This window comes from Mus caroli, unplaced genomic scaffold, assembly GCF_978045245.1.
Source record: "Mus caroli unplaced genomic scaffold, Mus_caroli_1 scaffold_6, whole genome shotgun sequence".
Lineage (NCBI taxonomy): Eukaryota > Metazoa > Chordata > Mammalia > Rodentia > Muridae > Mus > Mus caroli.
The window spans coordinates 11,424,713-11,450,931 of record NW_028227261.1 but is presented as its reverse complement, the minus strand read 5'-3'; the positions used below and the strand labels follow the sequence as shown (position 1 = coordinate 11,450,931).

At 41.8% G+C, this 26,219-nt stretch overlaps 1 long non-coding RNA gene and 1 pseudogene across 1 annotated transcript in view; one reads left to right on the top strand and one right to left on the bottom strand.

Annotated features, from left to right (window-relative positions):
• Nucleotides 1–26,219, top strand: part of LOC147004137 (uncharacterized) — a 50,433-nt gene that overhangs the window by 5,597 nt on the left and 18,617 nt on the right. The gene's annotated exons all lie outside the window — the stretch shown is intronic.
• On the bottom strand, nucleotides 4,430–6,268 carry LOC147004138 (serine/threonine-protein phosphatase 2A 56 kDa regulatory subunit alpha isoform pseudogene; annotated as a pseudogene).

Here is a 26,219-nt window from a genome sequence, read left to right as displayed (position 1 = left end):
TGCTCTACTCAGCCTCTACATCAGATCCTAGCAATGAGTTGCTTAGCTATGTGGGAACTTATGATATTTAATAAATAATATGTGACCCCACTCAAAAAATATTTGGTTGGCTAACAAAGAGGACTGCAAAGGAGAGTTTCCAAAAAGCAGCTTTATTTGCAGAAACTGAGTGACTAGAATTTCAGCACTGTGGAAAGCCTGGAATGTGGTAGGTCCAGAAGCTAAATACCTTATCTTGGGCAAGTATTAGTCTTGCCATGGTGTCAGAACTAATACCCTGTGACTAATGGATAAATATTTATTAATTTACCAGACTGCAAGCTTCTACCAACCTCAAAACTAAGCAGGTTATTCAATAGTATCTTGGGCCTATAAAAAAGATTCCTCAATTTCTATGTACCTACTCCTCTGCTATAACTCCACGGTATTTTAAACTTGCTTTGATTTATGACTTTTTGTTCTATAAAGCTATAATACTTCATGAAACTGTTTCTACATTTGAACATGAATTTGAGGTAAAGTCTGTGTTCCTAGGCCATGGTCACCCAAAATGATTTCAGAAAAACTGTATTTTATTCCCTTAAGGTTAGAGATGTGGTTTTGAGTCAACACTTTTGACCCAAGAAAGAGGAACATTTCTCCAGTTTCCGTGTAAGGCCATTGATCATCATGAGGTATTCTCTCAGACACCTCCACATTAATGGTTGAAAGTAACAAAAGCCTCTCATCTTCAGTGTCTTTCTGATCAGATGCTCATAAATTTCCTATGCTAATGGCCCTGCCCCTTGCTGGCTTCAGCATCTGGGAGAGCAGACCCCGCACCTTGCCTGGGGCAGTGTCTTAGAGCTGGCCCTGGTAGACAAGTTAGTTAGCCTCTAGTCCTCTAGTCCTGTAGCATTCCAATCTCTCCAGAGTATTGGAGTTCTGATATGTCAACCCCTTTCTGTAAGCAATCGTCCTTTTTTGGAGGGGGCTGGGAGTGTTGGTTTTTTTGAGACAGGAATTCTCTGTGTAACCCTGGCTTTCCTGGAACGGGTTCTATAGATGGAGCTGGCATTAAACTCAGAGATCCTCTTGCCTTTGCTTCCCGAATAATCAGTTTAAAGAGGTCTGCCACCACATCCAGGCTCCATCAGTCTTTTCAGGAGCTCTTGTTCACAGGAAGAAAAGTTTAAAAAGGCGTTTGTTGTCAGTTTATAGATGTGAGCTTTAGAGAACGAAGCAAGAGGTCCTGAGAAGCAGGGCACCAGCAAACTGCTGGCCTAGGGTCTTTGTGTAAGACTCATGGCAGGAACTGAAGTGGGGCAATGAGGAGGGGGTGGGTTGGCCACTCCAGTTGTCCCAATCATGACCCTGTCCTATTCTACCTTTTAGTCATGTTCTCATATATAGATTGCAAATATGTTCATTTGAGGGAATAAAGCAATCAAGAAAGCAGAAATCCTTTCTTAAATCCCTGTCTTCTGGCCCAGGCATTGCCTTTCAGCTGCAGTGTTGAAATTAAGCCAAACATGGTGTCTTGTATATAGCAGCAGTTTCTTGCCCAGAAAAAAAAAATCAGATGAAGAAATGGTTGTTCCTATAATAGTTTATATGAAATTAATCATCATGTCTAATATTCCTTGGATTGATGAGAGAGAGAGAAAGGGAGAGGGAGAGAGAGAGAGACAGACATACAGAGACAGACAGACAGACAGACAGAGAGACATAGAGAGACAGACAGACAGAGAGACTGAGAGAGACAGAGAGGGACAGAGATAGAGACAGAGATAGACAGAGACAGAGACAGAGAGGCAGACAGAGAGGGGAGAGGCTTTCGTTGAGTTTCTGTTGCATCTTGGAGATGAAAGGGTTTACTTCATCTGACAGATTCCAGTCTATCACTGAGGGAAGCCAAGGCCAGACCTTAAGGTAGGAGTTTGAAGCAGACGTCACCAAGGAATGCTGCTTGCTGGTTTGCTCCCAGGCCTGCTGAGCTACCCTTTTATAAAACCCAGGTCATAGTACTTCAAATGGTGGGCCTGGGCCTCCTATGTCAAGCAGTAATAAAGACAATGCCCCACATATGCCACAAGCCAATCTGTATAGGCAAATTCTCAATTTATATTCATACTTCCAAGGTGACTGTAGCCTATGTCAAGTTGACAATAAAAACTAGACAGTATACTAATTATTTTCTCCTTTTATTAAAAATACATTTTTCTTACATAATATATCCTGATTATAATTTCTCCTCCCTCTACTCCTCTCAGTTTCTCCCCACCTCTCTTCCCATCCACATTCCTTTTTGTCTTTTTTTTTGGTTTTGGTTTTGGTTTTTGAGACAGGGTTTCTCTGTGTAGCCCTGGCCGTCCTGGAACTCACTCTGTAGACCAGGCTGGCCTCGAACTCAGAAATCTGCCTGCCTCTGCCTCTGGAGTGCTGGGATTAAAGGCGTGCGCCACCACGCCCGGCCTCCTTTTTGTCTTTTAACAGATAACAGTCGTCTAAAGGGTAATAATATTGTACTGCATTGTATTGCATTGTATTGTACTGTACTGTATTGTATTGAATTATTTTAATGATAAAACAAGACTAATGGATAAGAATAGGACAAAACAAACAAGCCAAAAGAAAAAAAATGAGACCAAGGAAAGGCATAGCACAAGAAATAGATATACACACATCACATACTCAGGAATCCCATAAAAACACTAAGCTGGAAGTCATAATATATGCATAAAAGGACCTAGAGAAGAAACATGGAAAGGCTCCAATACAACTTTATGAGACAAGGAACCTCCAAAGATGCCTTTGAATTTGTTTTCTGCTGGTCATTTACTCCTGGGCATGCAGATTACTCTCAAAGAGTAGTTTGTTTCCCCAGTGAGATTCCCTTGGGGAAAAAACAAACTTTCATTTTAAAGTGGTTATCAACTGGAGGTTGCTAGTAGTGGCTTAGGAATGGGGTCATGTGTTCACTTTCTTTTCAGCTCTAGGACCAAATCTGGTACAGACCTCTGCAGGCCCTGTGCATGCTGCCTCAGTTTCTCTGAGTTCATATGTGTGCAGACATTGTTAGTTTACAGGGTCTTGTTTTCTCAATGTCCCTTACCTCCTCTGCTTTGTCTTTTTCTCTCTTTTGAAAGATTTATTTATTTATTTATTTATTTAATGTTTGTGAATACTCTTTAGCTGTCTTCAGACACATCAGAAGAGGGCATTGGATTCCACTACAGATGGTTGTGAGCCACCATGTAGTTGCTGGGAATTGAACTCAGGATCTTTGGAAGAGCAGTCAGTGCTCTTAACTGCTGTGCCATCTCTCCAGTAGTCCCCCTCTGTTTCTCTTCTTTCTTTCTTTCTTTTGTTCTTTCTTTCTTTCTTTCTTTCTTTCTTCTTTCTTTCTTCCTTCCTTTCTTTCTTTCTTTCTTTCTTTCTTTCTTTTTTTAATACAAACATAGACTCTATTAAATGCTGCTCAATCCCCAGTGAAGATCTCTCATTATAAAACAGTTTTCCATACAACTGCAAGGCAAGTGGCTGGAATGGTACTGGTAACAATAAGTGTGAAAAATACCTGACAGGTAAAAACAGACAAACCTTCTACATAGTCAACTCTGAGGACACCTGCTGCAGTTCCTTTAAATAAAGCCAGGCAGTGATAGCTAGCAGTCTGCATCACACTGTGGGAGGGACTCAGAGCTCCACCCTGCAGGCAGGCAGGCCTGGGGACTGGCAGGGTGAGGACTGGGAAGGCCCTGCCTCCAGCCTTGGAGGAGAGGAATGAAGGACGCGAGCCTCGGGTCCACCCGTGGCCTGTGCTGCTCCACACACGCTCCGGGGTGCTGCTGCTGAAGCGGGGATTTGGGAACATCAGGATTTTGGCTTACTTTCCCCCCAACTTTAATACTTTGTGCTTCAGAAGCCTGGAAATGTCAGATGTTGTAAAACCCAGAGTATGGCAGTGTCTTTAATGAGGCTGGGCTCTTGTCCCCCCGCCCACACCTCTCTAGGAGAGAGGTGAGGGAAGGGCAACACCTCTGCTTATCTTACGAGACTCTTTCCTCAACTATACTCAAGGTGTGCAGCACCAAGGTGTGCAGCACAGTGAAAACACATGATAAAGGAAGTGTGCAGAAGACGGCTTCATCTGTGTGTGCAGCACAACTGGGCTCAAGTCGCAACACACGCTTGCCACTCCCACGATCACCTCACTCAACAGAGACAGTGACACAATCCATGATTAGACAGAGTTTACAATATACTGTGGCCGTGATACAGCACAGGGCTATGTTTTAGTCCATAATTGTTTTGCTTTTACGCTTGCCAGGAAAAACTGGCCTCCTAATTATATTATACTGATGAGGTCTGCTCTGAAGTTTTTATATATTCCAAAAAAAAAAAAAAAAAATGTACAAAACTACCGCCCAGCAGGGGGAGCTGATCTTTATTTGGCACTGGTAGTGCTGCAAATACTGTGCATGTTGTAAGATTATTCTGTTTCTCTAGAGCCTTCTTCAGCTGCAGCTCTTCTAGTTTTTTCCATAACTCTTCCCGTTCCAGTTCTTTCTTCTCTTGTGGGAAGCCACATATGCCATTACAAGGTGGTGCTAGCTACCGCTGGCTACTGCGCATAAGTCTGGGTAAACAACCAATGTGTAAAAGTTTTTCACCAAGTCACTGCCTGGCCCTGGGCATGATAATGAGGCTCAGGTGAGGTACTGAGAAAGAATCACCAATCAGATGAGAGACATGCAAATGAGGTATGATAATGAGGCTCTGTGAGGTACTAAGAGAGTATAACCAATCAGATGAGAGACATGCAAATGAGGTATGATAATGAGGCTCTGTGAGGTACTAAGAGAGTATAACCAATCAGATGAGAGACATGCAAATGAGGTAGAATGCATAACCAATCCGGGTGTGAGACACGCCTCTCCTAGACCTATGTAAGTAGCACCAGTTCTGGGCTCGGGGTCTTCTTGCCTATGCAGTCAATGCTCTCCAAATAAACGTGTTGCAGAAGGATCCTGTTGTGGCCTCTGCTTTGCTGGCGAGTAGGGCGCTCACATTCTCTCTCTGTCTTTCGGCTTTGGCTTTGTAGGAACTAGTAACGTCATCAAAAAGCTTGCCTTTCATCTCCATGAGGGTTTTCAGCACATTGCACACCAGTGCTACAATAGGCTGATTCCAGTGTTCTTTGGACATTTTATACAAGCTGGCAAACATGATTGGTAGGATTTTATCAATATTTTCTTCAATCAAATTAAGAATATATTCATTATTCCAGAAGTACAGTGCTCTTTCTGCAACCTGGAAATGAGAGCTGGAGACACACTTGGATATCTGCTTAAAAAGCGGCTCTTCCATTTTTTGAATTGTCTTGGTTCAATGAAATCTAAGATATCTTCAATTTCTCCTAAAACATCACCTCTTTCTGACTGCATGTTTTTGGCCAAAATTTCAGCAGTCCTCTGATCACCGGCTCTGTCAGCGTTGTGTCTTTCTCCAGGAACTGCACAACACAGTACGCCAGCTGTGCGTGAAACAAGGCCAATCCTTTTGCAGTATGCATAGGAATAAGAACCTTCATTAGAAACTGCTTATGTTCTGCTTACACTGGCAATGCAAAGCCATTGATGATACTTTCCAATATTTCAAGGAGCTCACCCACACCATTGAAATGTCCCATTTCATATATAAACCTGAGGAAAATGTTGTTAATCTGCTTTCTGATGAAAGCTCTCAGGCCAAGGAACTTGCCATAAATCCGATGCAGGACGGGTCTTCAGGAAGTCGCGCTCCCGTGGCTCTTCACTATCAAAAAGCTCCAGGAGCTGTTGGACAAACTTCTGATCAATGTATCACTTTGCAATGCTGGGCTGGAAATCAGCACTCTCCAAGAATCTTAAGAAGAATTCATACACCAAGCTGTATGTGAGGCCAAGAGGCCTCAAGTGTGGGGTCATCATTTAAAGTGGCATCTTTGAGCTGGGGCAGGGGGTGCAGCTCCGCCTGGCTGCCCTGGCTGCGGAACTGTGATGAGCCCTGAGAGCGCTTCTGCCTCTGTGCCTTGCGCACCGATTTCCGGGTGAAGCTGTCCACTTTCTCCGAGGCCGAGATAGTGGCGCAGGCAACAGGTGCGGGCGGCGACCACTACGACATCTCGGCGACCCGGGGGCAATCGGCGGAGGACGGGCACAGCGGGCCTGCGCCCCTGTGTCCCGGGCCCCGGCCGCGCCGCGCTCGCGGTCCGCAAGCTGCTCCTCACCGGACAGCGCCTCATTGCCGCATCCCCGCGCCGCGCGGCCGCCTCCCGGGGCTGGCGGAGGGGAGGGCGGGGGCGCGCGGGCCGCACAAGTTACTGACGCCCGGCGACGAGGGCGGGCGGAGGCGAGCCCGAAGTGTGGACCGCTGGGGCGAGCGCGCGGGTACGGACGCCGGGCGCGCCTCACGGCCCCTTAGCGCGCAGAGTCCAAGGTCTTCAGCGGCTGCCGCCTGCGCTGTCCGCCCGGCCGGGAGCCTCCTCCCGGGGCTCTTCCATCGCGGGTCCGCCCGAGCTGCCGCCGAGAGCTCGTTCTCCTGTCAGCGATGGCCCCTCATCGCCCGGGGCGGCCACCCGCACCCCGATCCTTGGATCATTGGAGCGTTGCCCTTGCTCAGCCTCCCGCGCCCACCGGCCGCCCACGGAGCACGCCCGGGAAGCAACTGCTACAACTTGAGAGGGTGGCTGGCTCGGGGGAGGGGGGGGTGGGGGACTCTGTGCGCGTGCGTGCGCGCTCCCGCGGCCCGGAGGTCCTGGGGGGGGGGGTGGAGGAAGGCGTTGACTGACAACTTCTGCAGGGTCCCACTAGCCTCCCGAGTGAGTCTCCAGGCGCCCCCCTCTGTTTCTTAAACTCTTGCTGTCTCCTCTTTCATGGGGTTTCCTAGTGGACTGTCAGTCAAAGAAGATATTGCTTGGTAATTCCTACAAGTTTTGTGTCACCATTCCACTAGCATATCTTGTAAGCAGGGTACCTTTGTAGACAGTGGTGCTGTGGCTGGCTTGATGCTTACAAATCTCTTTTAACAGATTATAGAGTACTTTCCTGTAGTATAGATGCTGTGTTGATTTGAATATTCTTGGTTCATAGGAAATGGCACTATTAGGAGTTGTGGCCTTGTTGGAGGAAGTGTGTCACTGTGTAGGTGGGCTTTGAGGTCTCCTCCTATGCTCAGGCTCTATCCAGTATGGATGAGACCTGGCTGCCTGCATAGAAGAGTTTCCTTCTGGCTGTTTTTTGGATCAAAATGTAGAATTCTCAGTTCCTTCTTCAGCACCATGTTTGCCTGCAGGCTGCCATGCTTCCTGCCATGGTGATAATGGACTAAACCTCTGTATTTAGATTAAATGTTTTTTTAATTAATAAGACCCAATTAAATGTTTTCCTTGATAAGTCTTGGTCATGGTGTCTCTTTATAGCAATAAAACCTTAACTAAGACAAATGTCAAAAAGTGTAGAGGGTCTTTAAGATCATGCAGTAGTCAAAATTAGGGACATGATACTCAGGGGTCAGTTAGTTTTAGATCCTGTTCTTTTTGTATTGGGTTGTTTTTTGTTTGTTTGTTTACCAGTTGTTATTATCTGTTGAGATGAGTTGGGATCTCGCTGACCATATCACTTTAGAAGCACTGAAGCCATTTCTCCATGTTGACTATCCCCTTTGGAGAATGAATGTTGAATAGAGTCAAACATCAGGGTTTCCACAGCTTCTCTGACCAAGGAGACAGAGCTGCAGGACCTTAGGAGAGATTCCTCATGATTTCCTGGGACCTGGTTGACCTTGGAAGGCAAAGATCAGAATACAGTGACTTCCATTTAGTTCTGCTGTCCACATTGGTACAGACCTCCCTCTTAGTTACTTTTGGTTGCTGTAATAAAAGACCATGACAAAGACAACTTACAGAAAAAGAGTTTATTTTGTTTTATGGTCCAGAACGGTAATGTGATGCTTCAAATGAAAATGGCCCACATAGGCTCATCTATTTGAATGTTTGGTCTCCAGTTTACAGAACTATTTGGGGGGACTAGGAGGTATGGTCACTGGAGGTGTGTCACTAGGGTTAGCCTTTCAAGTATTAAAAGCCCACACTATCATAGTTAGCCCCCCTTCTCTCTGCTTCATGCTGGTGAATAAGGATATAAACTCTCAGCTACTGCTCCAGTGCCATGTTTGCCTGCTGCTGCTGTGTTCTGCACCATGATGGTCATGGACTCACCCTCTGAAACTGTAAGCTCCCAATAAGCTCTCTTATTAGTTGCCTTGGTCATGGTGTGTTTTCACAGCAATAGAAAAGTAACTAAGAAAGTTAAATGTTCATATGATGGTGACAGGCAGGGCAGCAGGAGCAGGAAGCAGGGCAGCAGGAGCAGGAAGCAGAGAGCTCACATCTTGAACAACTGCAAGCACAAAACAGTGAGTGAACCATAAGTAACATGGAAATTTTAAACACTCATATTCTGCCTCCCATGTCATATCTTAGAACTCCCCAAACAGAATCAGTAACCGAGAGTATCCAAACATTTGAGCCTGTGGGGGACACTGCTATTCAAACTACTGTATTCCACTTCCTGGCCATATCATAATATTTTCTAGGAGCAGAACGTTCCTCAACACTTTTTGTTTCACAAGTTGTATGCTTAGCTAAGTGGGATTTTGCTCTGAGGACAGCCTTCCCTTTGTTCCAGGGCAGAGCAGGGGCTTATTTATTTGTTTGTTTATTCATTTCTTATTTTAGGTGCATGGGTGTTTTGCCTGCATATATATCCGTGTGAAGGTGTTAGAGTTACAGTTTGGGAGCTTCCATGTGGTTGGTGAGAATTGAACCCCAGTCCTTTGAAGGACATCCAGTGCTCTTAACGGCTGAGCCATCTCACCAGCCCCAGAGATGCTCTTGTTAATAGCACTTATGCTCAGCTCTTGGCTGTAATGCTTAGTTCAGTGGTGATCATGTTCTCTTCAAAACTACATTTGTATTTCCTTTTATTCCACTTGCTCCTTTTCATTTATTGCTAATAATATCCATATTGCAGACTAAATATTATGCTTTCTTAAATTGTTTCCATAAAAAAAAAAACATAGTGTGTTACTTTAAATTTACTCTCAGACAATTTTTAGGAAAAGTGCAAAAGGCAGCCAAATTCTTTGCCAATCTCACAGGTGTTGTCTCTAGCTCTGCTGCTGAACTTGTTCCCTCTGAAACCTCATTGGGCCTCCATAATCCACATTGCTACCAATATTACTGTCTTTCTGTTTCCTATAAGGATGGCCCAATAACCACTGCTTACATCATTCAACTGCTTTTATTTTCCACAGTTCCAAAATTTCTTCATTCCTCCAGAACCTAATATGGTTAGGTTCACTACAGCAACGATCGATTCTCTGGGTTGAATTCCTATATTATATTTCTGTAATCATTTAAAAACTATTTCTTAACAAAATCGGGATTTACTTTAAATGTTTAGTTTTACTTAAGCTTTACCTAAATGGAATACTAAAGTTAAAAATAAAAGATTGATGTAGCCTTCTGGATGTTGAATAAACAGATTTGGAGGCTGTAAGAGTTTGAATGAGGATGGCCTCTGTAGATCAGAGGTTTGAACACTTGGTTCAAACACATGCCACACCATGACTGTGGCCACTTATACAAAAACAAATAAATGTTTATTTTGGCTTATGGCCCTCAAGTTTGGAGTTCATAATGGTGCGGATGGCATGGCAGCAGCAGGAAGAGGACCATGCACATCTTGAACTGCAACACAAAGCCAAGTGTGGCATGGAATCTTTAAAATCTCAAATCCCTCTCCAGTCTATAGTAACACATTTCCTCCCACAAGGTCGCCATTACCAAACCTTCCCAAACAGCATCACCAACTGAAGACCAAGTGTTGGAACATCCTTGTTACGCTTAAACAGAGGTCATTCTTGTTCAAACTATTAAAGCCTCCAAGCATGTCTACTCAACACTGAGAACATCAGTTACATCGATCTTGTACTTTCAACTGTAGTGTAACATTTGGATAAAGCTTAAGTAGAACCAAACATTTCAAGTAAATCCTGATTTTGTTAAGAAATAGTTTTTCATTATCTTGATTAGACAGTTTTTAAAATTTTAAATCCTTGTAAATGTTTGTAATTGTATCCTTGTAAAAGAATAGATCATAAGAGAAATATACTGATTTAAATAGAACTTTGTTATTAATAAGTTCAGCTTTGATCTCAGAAAATATTATACATACCATATGTTTCATTATTTATATACCTCATGTAACTTACTAAGACCTTCCATGACGTCTTTAGGCTTCCTAGCTTTTTGATTTTGGACGAACACTTACCATATGAGAAATTGAAGGAGCTAGAGGCAGGTGAATTTCTGAGTTCACGGCCAGCCTGGTCTACAGAGTGAGTTCTAGGACATCCAAGACTACACAGAGAAACCCTGTCTCAAAAACAAACAAACAAACAAACAACAACAACCCCCCCCCCCAATTTTATACTTATATACTTTTAAACATTTTCTTCTCTTATTTACTGGCAATATAAGCCATGATTTTCTAAATGAAAAGAGTTGATACAATATAGGAAACATGTAATATAATATAATATAATATCAATACATATTTCCATGTCTGCAATTGAAAGGTCAAACATGCAATATTTGTTCAGTCCCTGAGAGTAGATGTCTCTGCAGTCTCAATCTAGTGCTGGAATCCCAGGGAGGTCCTACAGAGCTGCCAGTTTTCAGTCTGCTCTGGAATCCCAAAGAAGTAGATTCTAAAACCGGAGACTGAATGGCTCAGGAACAGGATAGATAAACTTGCCAGTGAAAGTGAAGGCCGGCAGGAAAGAGGCAAAGCTTCCCACTTCCATGTTTTAATATGAGCTACCACCAGAAGGTTTATGGTAGGTCTTCTGAATTCAAGTTGTCTGATTAAGGAAATCCCTCATCGGAATCTTGGATTTTAGTTGCTTTCAGATGCAGTCACATTGACATCAAAGATTAGACTTCATGCCAGGCTTGAGTTTAAAAAAAAATAGTGAGAAATGTGGAATAGCCAGGAAAATCAATAGAGCTGAGAATCAGCAGTAGCATACACTCCTCAATTCAAGAACTACTTTGGTTTGTAAGAACCAATTGAAAGCTTCCTGGGAACTAGCATCCTATTCCAGATATACCTTAATGGCAAGGACTCAACTTCCTGACAGGCAAGGTCAGTCCCTCAAAGGATCTAAATCTGGAGAAGTCAAGCTTTACTTTTAAAAAAATGTATTCCTTGACATAACAAAAATAGGATTGTCTATTTCAGATATGGCATCATTTTTTTTTTTCTGTAAGGATTTGGAGCTATCAAGTGGAGTTCCAAAAAGAAAAAAACTGTCTATTCTGACCTATGACTGATAGATAATCCCCTAAATTTCCCTTAGAGCACAGGAGACATATTAAGTAAAATAATCCATCAAAATCAGAAGCCCTATGCTAAATGTAGTGGTTGAAAAAGAAAGGCCTGATAGGCTCTTAGATTTGAATATTTGATCACCAGGCAGTGGCATTATCTGAAAGGCTTAGGAGGGTGGCTTTGTTGGAGAAAGTGTATTATTGGAGATAGGCTTTGGTGTTTTAAAAAAACCTAAGGAAGGCCCATTGGCTCTTTCTACCTACTGCCTACAGAACTGGATAATGAACTCTCAGCTACCATGTTTGCCTGTATGCCACCAGAATCTCTACCATGATAATGTACAAAACCTCTATCTCATTGATTTTCCCAAAGAACCAGTTTCTGGTTTTGTTGATTCTTTGTATAGTTCTTTATGTTTCTACTTGGTTGATTTTAGCCCTGAATTTGATTATTTCCTGCCTTCTACTCCTCTTGGGTGTATTTGCTTCTTTTTGTTCTAGAACTTTCAGGTGTGCTGTTAAGCTACTAGTGCATGCTCTCTCCAGTTTCTTTTTGGAGGCACTCAGAGCTATGAGTTTTCTTCTTACAACTGCTTTCATTGTGTCCCATAAGTTTTGGGTATGTTGTACCTTCATTTTCATTAAATTGTAAAGTCTTCAATTTCTTTCTTTATTTCTTTCTTGACCAAGTTATCACTGAGTAGAATGTTGTTCAGCTTCTACATGTATGTGGGCTTTCTGTTGTTTTTGTAGCTACTAAAGACCAGCCTTCGTCCATAGTGATCTGATAGGATGCAGGGGATTATTTCAATCTTCTTGGATCTGTTGAGGCCTGTTTTGTGACCGATTATATGGTCATTTATGGAGAAGGTACCATGAGGTGCTGAGGAGAAGGAATATCCTTTTGTTTTAGGATAAAATGTTCTATAGATATCTGTTAAATCCATTTGGTTGCTCTTCCGGTCAGAAAAGCACCAGGGCAGCTAGGGCGCAGGGTCGGCTGACACTTGCCAGCTACCCACAACACCCGCCACAGGATCTTAAGATTTCTGGTGAGTGGAACACAGCTTCTGCTCCAATCCAATTGCGCGTGGGACCTGAGACTGCATTAGTTAGGGAAGCAGAAACCAGCCTGAGTAGGGCCACAGGCCTCATCCGGCCGGATCAGCGCCAGGGTAGCTAGAGCGCAGGGTTGCCTGACACCCGCCAGCTACCCACGACCCCCGCCACAGATTTTGGGACTGCTGGTGAGTGGAACACAGCTTCTGCTCCAGTCCAATCACGCGGGACCTGAGACTGCTCTGGTTGGGGAGAGAGAAATCCGGCCTACATAGGGCCACAAGCCTCTTCCAGTCAGAAAAGCACCTGGGCAGCTAGGGCGCAGGGTCGGCTGACACTCGCCAGCTACCCACAACACCCGCCACAGGATCGTAAGACTTCTGGTGAGTGGAACACAGCTTCTGCTCCAATTCAATTGCTCGCGGGACCAGAGACTGCATTAGTTAGGGAAGCAGAAAACCGGCCTGAGTAGGACCACAGCCCTCTTCCGACTGGAACAGCACCGGGGTACCGCCAGCTACCCACGACCCCCGCCACAGGATCTTGAGACTGCTGGTGAGTGGAACACAGCTTCTGCTCCAATCTTTAAACAGTGACAACGATAACAACTAACCCCAGAGATTACCAGATGGCGAAAGGTAAACGTAATAATCTTACTAACAGAAACCAAGACCACTCACCATCATCAGAACCCAGCACCCCCACTTCGCCCAGTCCAGGGCACCCCAACACACCGGAAAAGCTAGACACGGATCTAAAAGCATATCTCATGATGATGGTAGAGGACATCAAGAAGGACTTTAATAACTCACTTAAAGAATTACAGGAGAACATGGCTAAAGAGTTACAAGTCCTTAAAGAAAAACAGGATAACACAATCAAACAGGTAGAAGTCCTTAAAGAAAAACAGGATAACACAATCAAACAGGTAGAAGTCCTTAAAGAAAAACAGGAAAACACATCCAAACAGATGATGGAAATGAACAAAACCATACTAGACCTAAAAAGGGAAGTAGACACAATAAAGAAAACCCAAAATGAGGCAACACTGGAGATAGAAACCCTAGGAAAGAAATCTGGAACCATAGATACGAGCATCAGCAACAGAATACAAGAGATGGAAGAGAGAATCTCAGGTGCAGAAGATTCCATAGAGAACATCGGCACAACAATCAAGGAAAATGTAAAATGCAAAAAGATCCTAACTCAAAACATCCAAGAAATACAGGACACAATGAGAAGACCAAACCTACGGATAATAGGAGTGGATGAGAATGAAGATTTTCAACTCAAAGGACCAGCAAACATCTTCAACAAAATTATAGAAGAAAACTTCCCAAATCTAAAGAAAGAGATGCCCATGAACATACAAGAAGCCTACAGAACTCCAAATAGACTGGACCAGAAAAGAAATACCTCCCGACACATAATAATCAGAACAACAAATGCTCTAAATAAAGATAGAATACTAAAAGCAGTAAGAGAAAAAGGCCAAGTAACATATAAAGGCAAGCCTATCAGAATTACACCAGATTTTTCACCAGAGACTATGAAAGCCAGAAGATCCTGGACGGATGTTATACAGACACTAAAAGAACACAAATTCCAGCCCAGGCTACTATACCCAGCCAAACTCTCAATTAACATAGATGGAGAAACCAAAGTATTCCACGACAAAACCAAATTCACACATTATCTCTCCACGAATCCAGCCCTTCAAAGGATAATAACAGAAAAAAACCAATACAAGGACAGGAACCACGCCCTAGAAACAACAAGAAGGTAATCCCTCAACAAACCTAAAAGAAGACAGCCACAAGAACAGAATGCCAACTTTAACAACAAAAACAACAGGAAACAACAATTACTTTTCCTTAATATCTCTTAATATCAATGGACTCAACTCCCCGATAAAAAGACATAGACTAACAAACTGGCTACACAAACAAGACCCAACATTTTGCTGCTTACAGGAAACTCATCTCAGAGAAAAAGATAGACACTACCTCAGAATGAAAGGCTGGGAAATAATTTTCCAAGCAAATGGTATGAAGAAACAAGCTGGAGTAGCCATTCTAATATCTGATAAGATTGACTTCCAACCCAAAGCCATTAAAAAAGACAGGGAGGGACACTTCATACCCATCAAAGGTAAAATCCTCCAAGAGGAACTATCAATCCTGAATATCTATGCTCCAAATACAAAGGCAGCCACATTCATTAAAGAAACTTTAGTAAATCTCAAAGCACACATTGCACCTCATACAATAATAGTGGGAGACTTCAACACACCACTTTCACCAATGGACAGATCATGGAAACAGAAACTAAACAGGGACACAGAGAAACTAAGAGAAATTATGAATCAAATGGATCTGGCAGATATCTACAGAACATTCTATCCTAAAACAAAAGGATATACCTTCTTCTCAGCACCTCATGGCACCTTCTCCAAAATTGACCACATAATTGGTCACAAAACAGGCCTCAACAGATACAAAAATATTGAAATTGTCCCATGCATCCTATCAGATCACCATGGACTAAAGCTGATCTTCAATAACAAAATAAATAATAGAAAGCCAACCTTCACGTGGAAACTGAACAACACTCTTCTCAATGATACTTTGGTCAAGGAAGGAATAAAGAAAGAAATTAAGGACTTTTTAGAGTTCAACGAAAATGAAGCCACAACATACCCAAACTTATGGGACGCAATGAACGCATTTCTAAGAGGAAAACTCATAGCTCTGAGTGCCTCCAAAAGGAAACTAGAGAGAGCACACATTAGCAGCTTGACAACACACCTAAAAGCACTAGAACAAAAGGAAGCAAATTCACCCAAGAGGAGTAGACGGCAGGAAATAATCAAACTCAGGGGTGAAATCAACCAAGTGGAAACAAGAAAAACTATTCAAAGAATCAACCAATCAAGGAGCTGGTTCTTTGAGAAAATCAACAAGATAGATAAACCCTTAGCCAGACTCACTAGAGGGCACAGGGAAAGCATCCTAATTAACAAAATCAGAAATGAAAAAGGAGACATAACAACAGATCCTGAAGACATCCAAAACACCATCAGATCCTTCTACCAAAGGCTATACTCAACAAAACTGGAGAACCTGGATGAAATGGAGAAGTTCCTAGACAGATACCAGGTACCTAAGTTGAATCAAGATCAGGTTAATGATCTAAACAGCCCTATATCCCCCAAAGAAATAGAAGCAGTCATTAATAGTCTCCCAACTAAAAAAAGCCCAGGACCAGATGGGTTTAGTGCAGAGTTCTATCAGACCTTCAAAGAAGATCTAATCCCAGTTCTTCACGAACTATTCCACAAAATAGAAACAGAAGGTACTCTACCCAGCTCATTCTATGAAGCCACAATTACTCTGATACCTAAACCACAAAAAGACCCAACAAAGATAGAAAACTTCAGACCAATATCCCTTATGAATATTGATGCAAAAATCCTCAATAAAGTTCTTGCTAACCGAATCCAAGAACACATCAAAACAATCATCCATCCTGACCAAGTAGGTTTCATCCCAGGGATGCAGGGATGGTTCAATATACGGAAATCCATCAACGTAATCCAGTATATAAACAAACTCAAAGACAAAAACCACATGGTCATCTCGTTAGATGCGGAAAAAGCATTTGACAAGATCCAACACCCATTCATGATAAAAGTCTTGGAAAGATCAGGAATTCAAGGCCCATACCTGAACATGATAAAAGCAATCTACAGCAAACCAGTAGCCAACATCAAAGTAAATGGTGAGAAGCTTGAAGCAATCCCTCTAAAATCAGGGACTAGACAAGGCTGTCCACTTTCTCCATACCTATTCAACATTGTACTTGAAGTCCTAGCCAGAGCAATTCGACAACAAAAGGAGATCAAAGGGATACAAATTGGAAAAGATGAAGTCAAAATATCACTTTTTGCAGATGATATGATAGTATATATAAGTGACCCTAAAAATTCCACCAGAGAACTCCTAAGCCTGATAAACAGCTTCGGTGAAGTAGCTGGATATAAAATTAACTCAAACAAATCAATGGCCTTTCTCTACACAAAGAATAAACAGGCTGAGAAAGAAATTAGGGAAACAACACCCTTCTCAATAGTCACAAATAATATAAAATATCTTGGCGTGACTCTAACTAAGGAAGTGAAAGATCTGTATGATAAAAACTTCAAGTCTCTGAAGAAAGAAATTATAGAAGATCTCAGAAGATGGAAAGATCTCCCATGCTCATGGATTGGCAGGATCAACATTGTAAAAATGGCTATCTTGCCAAAAGCAATCTACAGATTCAATGCAATCCCCATCAAAATTCCAAATCAATTCTTCAACAAATTAGAAAGTGCAATCTGCAAATTCATCTGGAATAACAAAAAACCTAGGATAGCAAAAACTCTTCTCAAGGATAAAAGAACCTCTGGTGGAATCACCATGCCGGACCTAAAGCTCTACTACAGAGCAATTGTGATAAAAACTGCATGGTACTGGTATAGTGACAGACAAATAGACCAATGGAATAGAATTGAAGACCCAGAAATGAACCCACACACCTACGGTCACTTGATCTTCGACAAGGGAGCTAAAAACATCCAGTGGAAGAAAGACAGCATTTTCAACAAATGGTGCTGGCACAACTGGTTGTTAACATGTAGAAGAATGCGAATCGATCCATTCCTATCTCCTTGTACTAAGGTCAAGTCTAAGTGGATCAAGGAACTTCACATAAAACCAGAGACACTGAAACTTATAGAGGAGAAAGTGGGGAAAAGCCTTGAAGATATGGGCACAGGGGAAAAATTCCTGAATAGAACAGTAATGGCTTGTGCTGTAAGATCGAGAATTGACAAGTGGGACCTCATGAAACTACAAAGCTTCTGCAAGGCTAAAGACACCATCAATAAGACAAAAAAACCACCAACAGATTGGGAAAGGATCTTCACCTATCCTAAATCAGATAAGGGACTAATATCCAATATATATAAAGAACTCAAGAAGGTGGACTCCAGAAAGTCAAATAACCCCATTAAAAAATGGGGCTCAGAACTGAACAAAGAATTCTCACCTGAGGAATACCGAATGGCAGAGAAACACCTGAAAAAATGTTCAACATCCTTAATCATCAGGGAAATGCAAATCAAAACAACCCTGAGATTCCACCTCACACCAGTCAGAATGGCTAAGATCAAAAATTCAGGTGACAGCAGATGCTGGCGAGGATGTGGAGAAAGGGGAACACTCCTCCATTGTTGGTGGGATTGCAAGCTTGTACAACCACTCTGGAAATCAGTCTGGCGGTTCCTCAGAAAATTGGACATAGTACTACCGGAGGATCCAGCAATACCTCTCCTGGGCATATATCCAGAAGATGTCCCAACCGGTAAAAAGGACACATGCTCCACTATGTTCATAGCAGCCCTATTTATAATAGCCAGAAGCTGGAAAGAACCCAGATGTCCCTCAACAGAGGAATGGATACAGAAATTATGGTACATTTACACAATGGAGTACTACTCAGCTATTAAAAAGAATGAATTTATGAAATTCCTAGCCAAATGGATGGACCTGGAGGGCATCATCTTGAGTGAAGTAACACAATCACAAAAGAACTCACACAATATGTATTCACTGATAAGTGGATATTAGCCCAAAACTTAGGATACCCAAGATATAAGATACAATTTGCTAAACGCATGAAACTCAAGAAGAATGAAGACCAAAGTGTGGACACTGTACACCTTCTTAGAATTGGGAACAAAACACCCAGGGAACGAGTTACAAAGTTCGTAGCTGTGATGAAAGGAGACTGCCGTATCCAGGGATCCATCCCATAATCAGCTTCTAAACACTGACACCATTGCATACACTAGCAAGATTTTGCTGAAAGGACCCAAATATAGCTGTCTCTTGTGAGACGATGCTGGGGCCTAGCAAGCACAGGAGTGGATGTTCACAGTCAGCTATTGGATGTATCACAGGGCTCCCAATGGAGAAGCTAGAGAAAGTACCCAAGGAGCTAAAGGGATCTGCAACCCTATTGTTGGAACAACATGATGTACTAACCAGAACCCCGGAGCTCTTGTCTCTAGCTGCATATGTATCGAAGGATGGCCTAGTCGGCCATCAATGGAAAGAGAGGCCCATTGGACTTGCAAACTTTATATGCCCCAATATAGGGGAATGCCAGGGCCAAAAGAATGGGAATGGGTGGGTAGGGAAGTGGGGGCGCTATGGGGGACTTTTGGGATAGAATTGGAAATGTAATTGAGGAAAATATGTAATAAAAATATTAAAAATAAAAAAAATAAATCCATTTGGATTATAACTTCTGTTAGTTTCACTGTGTATCTGTTTATTTTGTGTTTCCATGATCTGCCCATTGCTGAGAGTGGGGTGTTTAAGTCTCCCACTATTATTGTGTGAGGTGTAATGTGTGCTTTAGTAAAGTTTATTTTATGAATGTGAGTGCCCTTGCATTTGAAGCATAGATGTTCAGAATTGAGAGTTCATCTTGGTAGATTTTTCCTTTGACAAGTATGAAGTATCCTTCCTTATCTTTTTTGATAACTTTTGGTTGAAAGTTGATTTTATTTGATATTAGAATGGCTACTCCAACTTGTTTCTTGGGGCCATTTGCTTAGAAATTTGTCTTCCAGCACTTAACTCTGAGCAAGCATCTGTCTTTGACACTGAGGTGACTTTCCTGTATGCAGCAAAATATTGGGTCCTGTTTACATATCCAGTCTGTTATTCTATGTCTTATATTGGGAAGTTGAGTCCAATAATGTCAAGAGATATTAAGGAAAAGTGCTTGTTGCTTCCTGTTATTTTTAATATTTTTTTTTTGTGTTTGTGTGGCTATCTTCTTATGGGTTTGTTGAAAGGTTGCTTTCTTACTTTTTCTAGGGTGTAGTTTCCCTTCTTGTGTTGGAGTTTTCAATCTTTTATCCTTTGTAGGGCTGGATTTGTGGAAAGGTATTGTGTACATTTGTTTTTGTCATGAAATATCTTGGTTTCTCCACCTATGGTAATTGAGAGTTTTGCTGGGCATAGTAGCCTGGGTTGGTATTTCTGTTCTCTTAGGGACTGTATGACATCAGCCCAGAATATTCTAGCTTTCATAGTCTCTGGTGAGAAGTCTGGTGTAATTCTGATACATCTGCCTTTATGTTACTTGACCTTTTTCCCTTACTGGTTTTAATATTATTTCTTGGTTTTGTACATTTGGTGTTTTGACTATTATGTGATGGGAATTTCTTTTCTGGTTCAATCTATTTGGAGTTCTGTAGGCTTCTTGTATGTTCATGGGCATACATGTCCCTTTCTTTAGGCTAGGGAAGTTTTCTTCTATAATTTTATTGAAGATATTTACTGGCCCTTTAAGTTGGGACTCTTCACTCTCTTCTCTACCTATTATCCTTAGGTTTGGTCTTTTCATTGTTTCCTGGGTTTCCAGGATGTTTAGTGTTAGCAGCTTTTTGCTTTTTGCATTTTCTTTTACAGTTGTGTCAATGTTTTCTATGGTGTCTTCTACACCTGAGATTCTCTCTTCTATTCTGTTGGTGATGCTTGTATCTATGACTCCTGATCTCTTTCCTAGGTTTTCTAACTCCAAGGTTATCTCCCTTTGTGATTTCTTTATTGTTTCTATTTCCATTTTTAATCCTGGATGGTTTTGTTCAATCCCTTCCCCTGTTTGGTTGTGTTTTGCTGCTATCTTTAAAGAGAATTTTGTGTTTTTTCTTTAAGAGCTTCTACCTGTTAACCTGTGTTCTTCTGTATGTCTTTAAGGTAGTTATTTATATCCTTCTTACAGTCCTCTATCATCATCATGAGATGTGATTTTAAACAGAGCCTTGCTTTTCCTGTGTGTTGGGGTATTCATGGCTCACTGTGGTAGGAGAACTAGGTTCTAATTATGCCAAGTAGCCTTGGTTTTCTGTTGCTTATGTCCTTGCCCTTGCCTCTTGCCATCTGGTTATCTCTAGTGTTAGCTGGTCTTTCTGTCTCTGACTGTGTCTTGTCCCTCCTGCAAGCCTGTGTAACTCCTGGGAGACTAGTTCTCTCTGGGAAAAATTTGGGTAATTGGGGCTATGGCACAGGGTCAGCTCTGGGATGCAGATGAAAACCAGAAGGATCCTGTCCCAGGCTGTGCCTTGGTTCCTGTGTCCTGATCGCTCTGGGTGGGTCGCTCTTGGGCCAGGATTTTGAGCAGACGTTGTGGTCTTCCCTGTGCTCACAGGTGCATTGGCGCTCCTGGGAGTTCAGTTCTTTCCTGACAGTATTTGGGTATGGATCACTGTGGCACAGGATCAGCTCCCAGTGCAGATGGAAACTGGAAGGATCCTGTCCCCGGCTGTTCCTCGGATCCTGTGTCATGAGGGCTCTGGGCTGGTCCCTCTGAGCATAAGTGGTGGTCTTACTTGTGCTCACAGGTGTTTCCACACTCCTGAAAGACCAGTGTTTTCCTGGAGGTATTTGGCTATGGAGCGCTATTGCATCCCTTACATCTTTTAAGATCACCATGGATTAAAGCCTAACTTCAACAACAATAGAAACAACAGAAAATCTACAAATTCATGGAAACTGAATAACTCTCTACTGAATGATTACTGGGTCAAGGAAGAAATAAAGAAGTAAATTAAGCTTTCTAGAATTTAATGAAAATGAGGGCACAGCATATCCAAACTTATAGAGAGCAATGCTAAGAGGAAAGTTCATAGCACTAAATGCTTTCATTTAAAAAGTGGAGAAAGCTCAACTAACAGTGGCAAACCTGAAAGCTGAAAGCTTTAGAACAAAAAGAAGCAAACACACTAAAGAGGAGTAGAAGACAAGAAATAATCAAACTCAGGGCTGAAATCAATCAATTAGTAGCAAAGAATCAACAAAGAAAAGAAAAGTAACAAAGAATCAACATAACTAAGAGATGATTCTTTGAGAAAAATCAACAAGCTAGATAAACTCTTAGCCAAACCAACTGTAAGGCAGAGAAGAAACAGTATCCAAATTATCAAGATCAGAAATGAAAAGGGAGATATAACAACAGAAACTGAGGGGAAAAAAAAAAAAACACCACAAGATTCAAAAGCCTGTACTCCACAAAACTGGAAAATCTAAATGAAATGGATGATTTTCTAGACAGGTACCATTTACCAAAGTTAAATCAAGATCAGGTAAACTAACCAGTCCTATAAGCCCTAAGGAAATATAAACAGTCATTAAAAGTTCCACAAGAAAAATAAAAAAAACCCAGGGTTATAGGGTTTTAGCACAGAATTTTACCAGAATTTCAAAGAAGAGCTAATACCAATTCTCCTCAAACAATTCTATAACATGGAAACAAAAGGAACATGGCCAAATTCATTCTATGAGGCAACAGTCACACTGATACCTAAAGCACACAGACTCAATAAAGAAAATTTCAGACCAATTTCTTTTATGAACATGGATGCAATAACTGAAAGAAAAAGATCATGTGATCATCTCATTAGATGCTGAAAAAGGCTGTGACAAAATATAACACCCCTTCATGTTAAAAGTCTTGGAGAGATCATGAACACAAGATATATACTGAAACATAATAAAAGCAAGAAATAGGGCTGGAGGGATGGCTTAGTGGTTAAGACCACCGGCTGCTCTTCTGAAGGTCATGAGTTCAAATCCCAGCAACCACATGGTGGCTCACAACCATCCGTAATGAGATCTGACACCCTCTTCTGGTGCATCTGAAGACAGCTACAGTGTACTTAGATATAATAATAAATAAATCTGAAAAAAAAAAGCAAGACACAGCAAGCCAATAGCTAATATCAAACTAAATGGAGAAAACCTTAACGCAATCCCACTAAAATCAGGGACAAGACAAGGCTGCCCACTCACTATCTATTCAATATAGTATTTGATGTTCTAGCTAGAGCAATAAGACAACAAAAATAGATCAAGGGAATATAAATCAGAAAGAAAGAAGCCAAAGTATCATTATTCACTGACGATATGATAGTGTACATAAGCACACCCAACCCCTGCCCACTGAAGTACCAGGGAACTTCTTCAGCTGATAAATACCTTCAGCAAAGGGGCTAGATACAAAATACAAAGAAATCAGTAGAGGTCTTATACAAATGACAAAAAGTCTGAGAAAGAAATTAGGAAAACAACACCTTTCACAATGGCCACAACTAATATAAACTATCTTTGTGTAACTCTAACCAAGTAAGTGGAAGACCTGTAGAAAAAGAACTTAAAGTTTCTGAAGAAACTTTGTAAAATAGTAAAATGAGCTTCTTGCCAAAAGCAATCTACAGATTCAATGCAATTCCCATCAATTTCAACACAATTTTTTTACAGTCCTTGAAATAGCAATTCTCAACTTTGTATGGAAAAATAAAAAACCCAGGACAGCTAAAACAATATTGAATAATAAAATAACCACCACCCCTGATCTCAAGCTGTACTACAAAGCAATTGTGATAAAAAAAAAACAAAAACCTGTACGGTATTAGTACAGAGACAGACAGGTTGATTAATGGAATCGTATCAGAGACCAGAAATAAACTCACACACCTATGGACACCTGATTTTTGAAAAGGAAGCCAAAACTATGTAATGGATAAGAGAAAGTATCAACAAATCGTGCTCGTCTAACTGAGTGTCTGCATGTAGAAGAATGCAAATAGATCCATATTTATCACCTTACGCAAAACTCAAGTCCAAGTGGATCAAGAATCTCAATGGAAAACAGGATACACTAAATCAAATAGAAGAGAAAGTCGGAAATAGCATTTAACAAACTGGACAGGAGACTACTTCCTCAACGGAATACTAGTTGCTCAGGCTCCAAGATCAACAATTGATAAATGGGAACTCGTGAAACTGAAAATCTTCTGTAAAGCCTACAGATTGGAAAAAGATCTTTACTAACAGATGTCTGACAGAGGGCTAATATCTAAAATATATAAGAGACTCAAGAATTTATACTGTAACAAATCAAATAACCCAATTTAAAAATAGAATACAGATCTAAACAGAATTTTCAACAGGGAAATCTTGGATGGACAAGAAGCACCTAAAGAAAACTTCAACATCCTTAGTCCTCAAGGAAATGCAAATCAAATGACACCAAGATTCTATCTTACAGCAATTGGAATGACTGAGTTCTAAAACTCAAGTGATATCACATGCTAGCAAGGATTTAAAGAAATTTGAACACTCATTTATTGTTGGTGGGAATGCAAACTTGTATAACGACTCTGGAAATCAATCTGGCAGTGGAAGTAGTTCTACCTCAAGACCCAGCTATACGGCTCCTGGGCATTTACTCAAAAGATGATCCACCATACCACAAGGACATATGCTCTATGATGTTCATAGCAGCTTTATTAGTAATATCCAGAAACTGGAAACAACCCAGATGTCCCTAAAACACCGAGTGGATAAAGAAAATGTGGTTATTTCCATAACTGAATACTACTCTACTATTAAAAACAAGGACATCATGAATTTTTAATGAATAGAACTAAAAAAATATTATCCTGAGTGACCTAGTTTTCCAGACCCAGAAGAACATACATGGTATGTACTTACTAATAATTGTATATTAGCCATAAAGTACAGGATACTCAGGATATACCCCACAGACCCAAAGAAGCTAAACAAGAAGGAAGGCCCATGTGAGGATGCTTGAATCTCAGAATGGGGAATAAAATAGTTATAGGAGGCAGAGGAAGGGAGGGAACTTCGGGGTGGTTTTGCAGGGAAATGGGAGGGTCAGGATTAAGTGTAGGGAGAGACAGGAGAGAGGGCCAGAACATCCAGAGAATGACTTGAAATTTGCAGCTGCCAGTAGTAGAGACTGGAGATTGGGCAGAATCTCAAGGATGTGCCAGAGACCTGGGATAGTAGAAGCTCCCAGGAGTTAGTCAGATGACCTTAGAAGTATAACAATGGGTATATGGCAGGACCCCCAGTGGAGGGGTAAGGGTACCAACCCACCAAATTTATCCTGTTTACAAGAAATGCAGGGACAAAGATGGAGCAGAGATTGAGGAAATAGTCAACCAATAACTGGCCCAGCTTGAGCCCCATCCATGGGCAAGCACCAGTCCCTGATACTATTAATGATAGTCTGCTATGCTTGCAGATAGGAACCTGGCATAACTGTCCTCTGAGAGGCTCTACCTAGCAGTGGACTAAAAGAGATGCAGATACCAACAGCCAAATATTGGACAGAGGTCAGGAACTCTTATGGAAGAGTTGGGGAAGGATTGAAGGTCCTGAAGGGGATAGGAACTCCACAGGAAGAAAAACAGCAAACTAACTTAGACCCTTAGGAGCTTTCAAAGACTGAACCACTAACCAAAGAGCATACATGGGCGAGACCAAGTCCCCCAGACCCCATACACACACATGTAACAGATGTCTCCATGTGGGTTTCCGAACAACTAGAGCAGAGGCTGTCCCTAAAGCTGTTGTCTGGCCTCAGTGGGAGAGGATGAGCCTAACTCTGCAGAGTGGGAGGATACTCAGGGAATGGGGGGCACCCTCTCAAAGGAGAAGGGGAAGGGGCATGAGGGGAGTGACCTTATGGGGGAGGGACTAGGAAGAGGGGACATTTATTGGGATGTAAATTTTTAAAAAAGATATGCATTTACTTTATCACATGACTATAGGAACATCCAGAATACATTTCATAAATATGGTCACCCTTCTTTTTTTTAAATTCGATATTTTCTTTATATACATTTCAAATTTCAAATGCTATCCCAAAAGTTCCCTATACCCTCTCCCTGCCCTGCTCCCCTACCCACCCACTCCTGCTTCTTGTCCCTGGCATTCCCCTATACTGGGGCATATAAAGTTTGCAATACCAAGGGGCTTCTCTTCCCAGTGATGGCCGACTAGGCGATCTTCTGCTACATATGCAGCTAGAGACACAAGCTCTGGGGGTACTTGTTAGTTCATATTGTTGTTCCTCCTATAGGGTTGCAGACCCCTTCAGCTCCTTGTGTACTTTCTCAAGCTCCTTCATTAGGGGCCCTGTGTTCCATCACATTGTGAGCATCCACTTCTGTATTTGCCAGGCACTGGCATAGCCTCATACGAGACAGCTATTCGAGGATCCCTTCATCAAAATCTTGCTGGCATATGCAATAGTATCTGGGTTTGGTGGCTGATTATGGGACGGATCCCCAGGTCGGGTAGTCTCTGGGTAGTCCATCCTCTCATCTTAGCTCCAAACTTTGTCTCGGTAGCCTTCTTCTAAGAAGATGGTCATCCTTCTTCTTAATAAAAGAACACCTGAGTTAGGTTAGCATGCATGTAACAGAAGACATGTGTGCATGGAGCAGGAGCAGGTGGTTGGAAATATATGTCTAAAATAGCTAAGCAGTGAGTCAGAAGGAAACAAGGAATCATCCACGAGAATGAGTTCCATACCATAAAGAACATGAAGATAATCCAAGGCAATGGAAACACTGAAGGAAATGAGGAGGAATAGGAAATATACCCAGTACTTTGCACTGCTCTACTGGGGCAGCATGGGGAATGGTGACAGAGCAGAGAGGGTGGGGTGGAGGGAGGCATTGCATATATACTCCATAGTTTGCTCTTATTGCTACTAAAGGGAGGCAGGGATGGGTGAAAATAGGAACCTTTTCCCTCCTTCACAGGAGACAGAGTCAGTTCAAAAGGCTTATATGCCTGAGACAAGACAG